Here is a 10,054-nt window from a genome sequence, read left to right on the forward strand (position 1 = left end):
ATTTTCCCTAAATCTCATCTTGTGATCTACATGTCTAAATACAAAATATTCAGGAAAGAACAACAACAATTTTCTAGCCTAACAAAAAATCCAGAGAAGGAAAAAGCAGGTGGTATCAGCTAACCTAAGCTGGAATCTGGAAAATAGGTAAAGATAGAAAAGAACCCAGATATAAGTTAAAACATCATTTAAAAGGATGGTCACTGAATCTATAATGAATACAAATAATGGATGAAAAAAAATGGGAGGATTCGAGAGTATGAAATTCCAGTTGAAGAAGTAACATTAAGAAAATAATTTTGAGGATTTCTGGGAGAGATATAAACCAAGACGGAGACATAGGAAGCTCTAGAACTCCCTTCCTTCTATGGACACATCAAACATGCAGCTACACACCAGGCAATTACCTCTTAAAGAAATCCAGAAACTTAATGAATGACTTCTCCACAGTGAGCATCAATATGGGTAGGAGAGGCTGAGATACATTCTCACTGTAAACTCCAACCCTGGCCCCTGGTTTTATGGCTGCCACCCAAGGGGTGGGTCTCCAGACTGCCTGGTTCTGACAGTTAAGAGGGCTTTCATTCATGAGTTCAAATGACTGTGGCAAACTCAGGATTTCTTAACTGGTTATCTCTTCAGGGCTCAGCTAAGAGGGAACAGACAATAATGTCTATCTCCCAGCCTCATCCTGAAAGAGGACCATCTGCATACTTTAAATGTTATTGTCTAAGGGTCAGGCTTCTAATTTAGCTGAATCTATGGTCCAGCTCTGATCTCTCAGGCAATGAAGAAACCAAGGGTCATCTCCCCAACCATCTCCCTGTATCACACTACAAGGCACCAGTATCTCCCTGAAAGGAGCTTGTAACACCTCTGTGCCACAACTTTTGCAGTTGCTACCAAGAGATGGGTTTCCAGATCAGCTGACTCTCTGAAAGGCAATGGGGGCTTCATTCACAAGTTCCCCAGGATTGTAGAAACAAAGAAGCAGTTCCTAACTGGCACAGGTGAACCTCACCCCTTCCCCAGCTGTACAGCTATACAGCCTGGCCCAGGGCAGAAGTGGCAACAGTGCCCATCTCCCAGTTTCTCCATGGAATGGACTTATTTTCTCAGCTGCTGCCTAAGGCTCTGACTTCTAATTAGTCTGCATTGAGCTGAATGCAATCTTCCCCTTTGGGACACTCAAGATCTTAGCATATCCTCAGCTACTGTGAGTCAATAAGAACAAAGAATATGGTTTGGACGTTACAAAAATTGAGAGATAACCCCAGGCTCAGACAAAGTTGATTGATGAGGTTCATTTATTACAGAAGATCACTCTGTCAAGATTGAGAAAGGGGCTATTTTATTTATTTTTGACAAAGGAACCAAAAATATACAATGGGGAAAGGATGATCTTTTCAATAAGCGGTGTTGGGAAAACTGGACTGCCATATACAAAAGAATAAAACTGAAACCCTTTCTTACGCTATACACAAAGATCAACTCAAAATGGATTAAAGACTTTAATGTAAGACCCAAAACCTTAAAAATCCTAGAAGAAAACATAGGGGATAAGCTCTTTGACATTGATCTTGGCAGTGATTTTTTGGATTTGACATCAAAGGCAAAGATACTAAAAACAAAAACAAACAAGTGGGACTACATCAAACTAAAAAGTTTCTATACAGCAAAGGAAACCATTCAGAAAATTAAAAGGCAACCTACTGAGTGGGAGAAAATATTTGCAAACCACATATCTGATAAGGGGTTAATATCCAAAATATACAAAGAACTCATATAACTCAATAGCAAAAAGGGACCCAATTGAAAATGGGCAAAGGACATGAATGGATGTTTTTCCAAAGAAGACATACAAGTGGCCCATAGGTACATGAAAATAGGTACCCAATATCATTAGTCATCATGGAAATGCAAATCGAAACCACCATGAAATATCATGTCACACCTCTTAGGATGATTTTAACAGAAAGACAAGAGATAAAAAATGCTGATGAGAATATGGAAAAATGAAAAAAAGGAACCCATGTACATTGTATGCAAATGGTACAGCCACTATGGAAATAGTATTGAGGTTTCTCAAAAATTATCAACAGAACTACCATATAGCCAGCAGTCACGTTTCTGGGTATGTATCAAAGAAAACAAAATTATAATCTCAAATAAATAGCTGAACTTCATTGAAGCATCATTCACAAAAGCCAGAATATGCAAACAGCCTAAATGTTTGTTAACAGATGAAAGGATTAAGAAAATGTGGCGTATGTATGTATATGTGTGTGTATACATGTGTGTGTATATATATATATGTATTGCATTTGTGTGTGTGTGTGTGTGTGTGTGTGTGTGTGTGTGTGTGTGTATGTAAATCCAACCTTAGGAAGGAAATACTATCAATTGTGACAACATGGATAAACCTAGAAGATTCACAAAAACCCTACAAAACATATTTAGCATTATGCTAACTGAAATAAGCAAGACAGAAAGAGACAAATAATGTATGGTACCACTTACATGCGGACTCTAAAAGAAAAAAAAAGTCAGACTCATAGAAACGAAGAGTAGAAAAGTAGTTGCCAAGGGCTGGGGAGTGGGGGTAAGGAAAACAGAGGTGAGTAAAAAGGTACAAACTTTCAGCTATAAAATAAATAAGATCTGAAGATCTTATTATAATATTGTTACTGCAGTTTATAACATTGCTTTGTGTACCCGAAATTTACTGAGAGTTAGAACTTAAATGTTCTCATCAACAAGTTAAAAGGGTAATTATATGAGGTGAAGGATATGTTAACTGGATGGGGGAATATACAATATAAAGAAAAGAATCTGCCTAAGAATAAAGCACAGAAGAAATCAGCACACAACGTGTGCACACATCAAATCATACATATGTACATACATGCATACTGTACACTTTAAATGTCTTACAATTTTGTCAATTACATCTCAATAAAGCTGAAAAGAAAGTAAATTATTTTGATAATCTAGGTTAACAGACATTAAGGCGCCCATTAAATTTTTATAATCCATAAGGATATGAGAATTGATAAGGCAGCAGAGTTGAGAGCTTTTTCACAAGTTCACACTTGGTCAAGTGTATAAAGCAAAGATCGGAAATGATTTTATATTTCAAGCTTTTGTGACTAAGCCCAGAGACACAAGGTGGTGCAATTTACTAAATGGATATTTACAAAAAGGGACAAGCTTTGGATAACTGATAATGTGTTCAGTATTAAATATACTTCATTTAAAGTGCCTGTGGGATACTTAGTCTAAAAGGAAATTTCATATATGGTTGTGAAGTTCAGAGAAGTAGTTAAGGTTGGAAATTTAGGTATATTATTTATCAGCATATATAAGGTTATAGAAGTTAGTTTAAGATTCTGAGAGTAGATAAGAAAGATGAAAGATTAGATTGAAAAGTTCTGGTGTGGTATCTCACCAGAACTGATCATTAATCTCCCTCGTTATCCTGATTATTGTTGAAGTCAGTTAAATTAATTCCAAGCCAGCAAATATATTATGCAGCTACTCTGTGCCAGCTATCTGGTTTTCAAGTTTTCCAGGTTTTCAGGATATAATAGTAACAAATATAGATTCACTGTTTTTCCTTTAAGAGACTATAGAAATCTTTGAGAACAGATCTTTATATCCATGATTGATGGTTTCCTAACATCTAGAATATTATTATTCCAACTCCTATACTGGGCGTTTAATTATTTCCACGACTTGAATGAATGCTTATTTACCTCTAGTAGGTACATATACCTCTTGTTTGCTCACAGCAGTTTGACTCTTCTTCTGGAAACAGCACATGTTTTACTTAAAATCTCTTCTCAGCCCTCAATCCAGGTGTTTACCTGGTGAGGGGAGGGAGGAAGTGACCCCACGTGTAGTTCAGAGTGGGCTTGTGACTGAAAGCTGAACCACTGGAGCCTTTTATATCAGAGACCATAAGACAGACAGAAACAACTGGCCCTAATCATACCACCCGGAGCTAAAGGGACTTCTGGAGAAGCATGGTAATCCTTGGAAAAGATCATTTCCCTTTCATAAGTACTGCTGCTAGGAGTTAGACTGTAGGCTGAAGCTGCTGGAAGCTAAATATACAATATAAAGAAAAGAATCTGCCTAAGAATAAAGCACAGAAGAAATCAGCATCAACATAGATTACTGTGGTCCCAAAGTATTTTCTGACTGAATCCAGTTCTACCTGAAACCAATTTTGTTTTCTAGATATTCCTAAGTAGGCTGGGATAAGGATTTTGTTGCTTGTAAGCAAAATCTTCTACCCTATTTGTAGCATAGATATATAAATTCAGATTATGAAATTAGATGTAGTATTTAACTTCTCTTGTTATTAAATGAATGAAGTTAAGTAAGTTGCTTAACCTTTCTATGCCAAAGTGTCCTTATCTGTAAAACAGGGAGGATAAAAGTGCCAACATCTTGAGGCACTTGGGTGGCTCAGTCGGTGGCTCAGCCAACTTTGGCTCAGGTCATGATCTCGCAGTTTGTGGGTTTGAGCCCCACATCGGGCTCTGTGCTTCATATTCTGTGTCTCCCTCTCTCTCTGCCCCTCCCCCACTGATGTGCCCATGGTCTGTCTGTTTCTCTGTCTCAAAAAAAAAAAAAAGAATAAACATTAAAAAAAATTTTTTTAAAGTGCCAACATCCTAAGGTTGATATGGGGACTAAACAAGAAAATGGGCTTTGTTATCGATAGTTGACACAAAAGCAAAACAAAGTATGACAGACGATGATGATGACGATGATGATGATTGCTATTCACATTTTAACCTGTAGCTCAAATGGAACAACTCAGTTTCTGTGAGTTATTTTGTACATGCCTGTCTCAATGCCCTTATTATGCTTAACCTAGCATCATTATTTCAAGTAACAAATATTTATTACACTTTATTTTGTTAAGCATACACAGATGAAAATATGTGATTCTTGCTTTTGACATGCTCAAACCAAGTTGCAATGCAGAATAAAATATAATTAATAGTATTTATAAAAGTGTATGTGTGCATGTGAACATACAAATGTGAAGACAACAGAGAAATGAAATAACAGAATACAGAAGTGAAACAGAAGGAAAACATGGACTAAGCACTGAAGGAAGAGAATTGGGTGGATAGTGAGGTTTGTTTGGATTTGGCCTGAAATAATTATGCCATAAATAGTCATTACACATATATTTCTAACAATTGTGCAGACAAAAAGCTAATGCCATGTTATAAAAAAGAAGAAAGGCGATTGTGAGGAATCTATGATAATGCAGAAATGCCAAGTCTCCCAACTGTTGCTCTGTAGAAGCTCTCTAATTCTCATCAGCCTGTGATTGTACATAATGAGCTCCCTATTATAAAATGGTGAATTTTTATCTTCTATGCATCCTTGTAGTATAGATTGTTCTATTAGTCAAAGGTCCTAAGGACACACATACAATGGAAGAGTAGGAAGAATTCATATATTTTGCTGACAGAAGCTGTGTCTATCTAGCCCCTATCCAGAGACTATCTGGAGTTTTCTAGACTTGAAGTTGTTGATTTCTGTCCCTGAAATATTCTCCCTCAGATATCTAATATGCTCACTCACTCTCATAAAATATCTTCTTCTGAGAAATACCTATCTTCATATTATCAAAAGTGCCCTACCTACCAATGCCTGATCCTTTATTCCATTTTATTCTAGAATTGTTGTAATAATCTCTTCATTTATTTATTTTGTGTCTCCTAATGTGTAAGACAATTTGGAACAGAGGCTATGTTTCTCTTTTCACAATTTTAACACCAGGGCTCAAATGCCATATTCACCCTAAACACTCGGGACATATGTGTGAAACACAACAGGTGCTAATAAAATATTTACTAAATTAGTGATTAAAAGTAAATTAAATAAAATTTATTTTGAAGTTTTTAAATCTTGAGACAATTATGGATTTATATGATGCTAAAGAAAATATAAAAATTTTAGACAAAACACTATTAATTAAATTGCTTATTTATTTTCCCATCATGGAAAATAGCATTTCTATAATCAGCTATTATCTGCTCCCTTCAAAACTACTCTGAAAACACTGCTCTACCAGTCAAGTTGAATATATTGCTCTATTTTTTTTTTATGTCACATTCCACACTCTTCATATGATTCATCAACCATATCAATTTAACAAAATTACAGGAAAGAAATCACATGCCAAATCACAAAAAGAAAGAGAAAAAAGTTTCTGCAATTCTTGTATTTTTACATGAGGATATTTTACAAAGATATAAAGAAAAGTATGAATATTATAAACCTATGAAGTCATTCCATTTTCAGATTTTTCATTATATGACTACTATATATACTTCATGATAATTTAAGACACAGAAAAGGAAATAGAAATTATAGTAAAAAAACTCTATAAATATAAATCCTAAGATGAAATTTGTTTAAAGTAAAACTTTACTATCTAATAATTCAAATTGCTGTCTAGGATCATGTGTTTGTTTTATTCATCAAATATTCATTCAGCACATAAATATCGAGCACTAAAAATGTGCCAGGAACTATTGTTATAGGGGTTGTATGGTTCAGACAACAAAATAAAGATCTTATTTTCATGAATCTTAATTTGTAACTGGATAATATAGACTCATATACACAACATATATATAGATGCATGCACACTCAGCCAAATCAATAAAATATATACTCTAATGGTGCTGAGCCTGTGGAGGAAAATAAGTCAGGGAAGACAGAAGAGAATGGCCAAACAGTGAGGAGAACGGGCAGCTGTAATTTTAAACAGTTAAACAGAATGGTTAGATAAAGTCTTCTTTGAGGTGACATTTGTTTAAAGACCTGAAGGAAGGAATCAATGAACCACACTCAGTCTGTGGGAAAAGCAGGCCAGGCAATAGAGACTCTGAAGCAGTTATGTGCCTACCTCATTTGAAAGAGCACAGCGAGATGGGGATAGAGAAGACGGTGCTTTGGTTAGAAAGGAAACAGGAGATGAATAATTTAGGACTCTGCAGGCCAATGTGAGGCCTTTGGCCTTTATCCTGAATCTGATAGAAGGGATTTGAGTATTCTGAGCCGAGGAGTGTCATGCCCTTATTTTCGCTTCTCTGGATCACTCTAGCTGTCAATAAGGACACAAGAGACCAGTCAGAAGTTTTAAGCTGTAAACTAGACTCAAACCATCATCAATTTGTCAGAGTGGAGAAATGGAAAAACAAAAACCAACAAAACGAAAAACCCTCCTTATTACTATATGTATGGAGAACAGTGAATAATACCTCAGAAAGCTTTCAGTGAGTATTAAACAGCCGAAAAAAATTTTCCCTGGAAGAAAGCCCCAGGCTGCCCCTTTCATCATTGTCCTTTTTAACTATATAAAACTTTACACATGTTCTCCTTAACTGTGTGTAAAACATGCATATTTCTTTCTCCCCGTTGTATTCACCTTTTTGTTTAAGGGAGCGTCAGTGTTAAGCTTCAGCTATTCTCTTTTCATCTTTTAAAGCTTTGTGCATTATGCATAATCCATACTTTGTATCATACATCAAAACAATTAATGTACAGTACAGACTTTATAGAGTTGAACATAAAGAACTTTATCTCCACTTGATGTACAATATATGCAAAATTTCCATATGAATTAACGGAAGTCATACGTGGGCTTTGTGAAAAGATCATTTTCAAGAGCTTTTAGAAGATTTATCAGAATATGTGTATAGCTCAGTTTTTCTATATGTCTATTGACTTTATTGTTTAATTGGTTTATAACAGTGCTTAAAATTGACCTGATTAGAAAACTCTTATTATTTCAATGTAAAAGAGTATCTTCAGATACAGTATCTGTACAACTAATTGCTTAATGTCTTGCTTTTATATAAATGACTTACCTCCATTCTTGTGATTTTTTTCCCCACTAATCTCCCACTTAGTGGTCATAGCCTCAGATATTTACACTCTTTAATACTGTTCAACTTCAATGCCCTCCTTCTAATGCCAGCCAATTTGGATGGCCATCTAGATACAAGGAAACTTAGTAGATACTGCAAGAGACTTAAAAAAAAGATAGAGAATACTTATCCTAACAGAACTTGCAATCAATTGTTTTATTATTATTATTATTATTATTATGCTTATTTTTTTAAGTAGGCTTTACTACGAGCACAGAGCCCAACACTGGGCTTGAACACACGGCGCTGAGATCAAGACCTGAGCTGAGATTAATAGTTGGAGGCTTAACTGACTGAGCCACTCAAACACCGCTGCAATAAGTCCTTTTAGTTCAAATCTGGGTATATTAACTGTTATATTCAAAGTATCGACTTAGAAATTTTTCTAGAACAGAGAATCATGGAACTGGGACTGAAGAAAGAATGAGTTCAATAATTGGATAGGATGTGCTCAGTCATTCCCTACCCTAAAGATAACCTACCCTACCTATACTTTGTTTGAAAGTGTTTTTTTGTTTTTTGTTTTTTTAACAATCACAAGCACCATTGCATTTGTAATTCTGAAAACAACTTTGAGTAAGCCAATTTTTCTTACTTATTTAACACACTTTTGTAGTGCTTATTACATGCCAGGTACTATTCTAAGAGTTTTTCATGCCTCCACTCATTAAATAGTTGTAACAATTTTCTGAGATAGATACTATCCTGACCCCATTTTACTGATGAGTATTTTCTACACTTGCCCCCCTACAGCACATTCTCCACACGGCAAAGCAAGCCACTCAGGGTATATGCCTCCCCCACTTTAAACTCTCCAGCAACTTCCCAAACCAACTAAAATAAAACCCAAATTCCTTAGTATGGCCTATAAAATATTACGCAATCTGGTCCCTGCCTGATAGTCTGTACATTTCACACTGGCTTTCTTTCTGTACCTGGGGGTTTCCGCATTTACTATTTCCTCTTCCTGTAATGTCGTTCTTACCTTGCTGTCCCGGCTACGGCAGCAGTCCCAGAGGTCCTTTGGGGATGCGGCTGCAAGGATTTGGGATTGACCGGCTTGATCTGCGAGCGCCAGCGCAGAGGTGAAGTGTCCTGGCACCCGCAGTCTGACTTTGACGGCTGCTGGGCCTTCCTGTTCCCAGGTGTGATGCTGATAGAGGCCTTCGTGACCCAGGAGAAAGAATCCGAGATGGCGCAGCTGATGGACCTGATGGGCCACGAGCCCTGGAAGCTCTGAAGTCTGGATGGAGGAAGCAGGACTACTTGCCCAAAGTTAATTTTCGGAAACAAGCTAAAGACCGCTTCAGGGGCCTCCTCAGCTTCAACCGCGCGGGGTGGCAGGGCTCCTGGAGGACTTCCTGCCCTGTGGAGCAGTGGAATCCGGACTACTGCCCTAAGCGGCGTTCGACCCATGCCCCCGACATGAACGACGTCTGTCTTGCGTGGGGAGCTGCTGCTGAGTCTCAACTTCCTGCCCAGATGGGGCTGCCCATGTCCGCAGAGACACCCACAACCTGCTGCTCCGCCTAGCTGCGTCTGGTGTCCCCCAGGCCTGGGTGGAAGGTCGGCCCCCTTACCCTGCCGCTCTTTGCCTGGGCGTTCCCCAAGCCTCTTGCACCAGTGGGAGTGTGCCTTCCACCTGACACGCGGAGGTCCGCGCACGCGCGCCACCTTCCGGCAGCTGCTGTGAGCCACCTCCTTGGGGACAGGAGCTGGCTCTGGGCCTGTCCACGGATGCTGGCTACCGAGCTGACCATTCACCCCGATTGAAGGAGAAAAGCCCAGTGCCAGAATCTCTTTCCTGACGCCTTTCTGTTTGTGTGAGTGTGTGTGTGTGTGTGTGTGTGTTTCCCCAATTTATTTTTATTTTGAGAGACAGCGCAGTAGGGGGAGGGGCTGAGAGAGCGCTATAATCCCAAGCAGGCTTCATGCTGTCCGCCAGGAGGCCTGGGGCTTCAACTCAGGAACTCTGAGATCATGACCCGAGCAGAAATCTCCACCTGGTCGCTTACCCACTGGGCCAACCAGGCGCACCTGCACTCATTTCGTTTTAACAGAGATCTTAACCTGTTTCTTCTGTGGTG

At 38.2% G+C, this 10,054-nt stretch overlaps 1 pseudogene; it reads left to right on the forward strand.

Moving 5' to 3' along the window:
* LOC132670911 (alpha-ketoglutarate-dependent dioxygenase alkB homolog 4-like) overlaps positions 1–9,613 on the forward strand; it is a 138,870-nt pseudogene extending 129,257 nt beyond the window's left edge.
* The last annotated feature ends 441 nt before the right edge of the window (positions 9,614–10,054 follow it).

The sequence above is a fragment of the Panthera onca genome, chromosome C1 (assembly GCF_046562875.1).
Source record: "Panthera onca isolate mPanOnc1 chromosome C1, mPanOnc1 haplotype 2, whole genome shotgun sequence".
Classification (NCBI taxonomy): Eukaryota; Metazoa; Chordata; class Mammalia; order Carnivora; family Felidae; genus Panthera; species Panthera onca.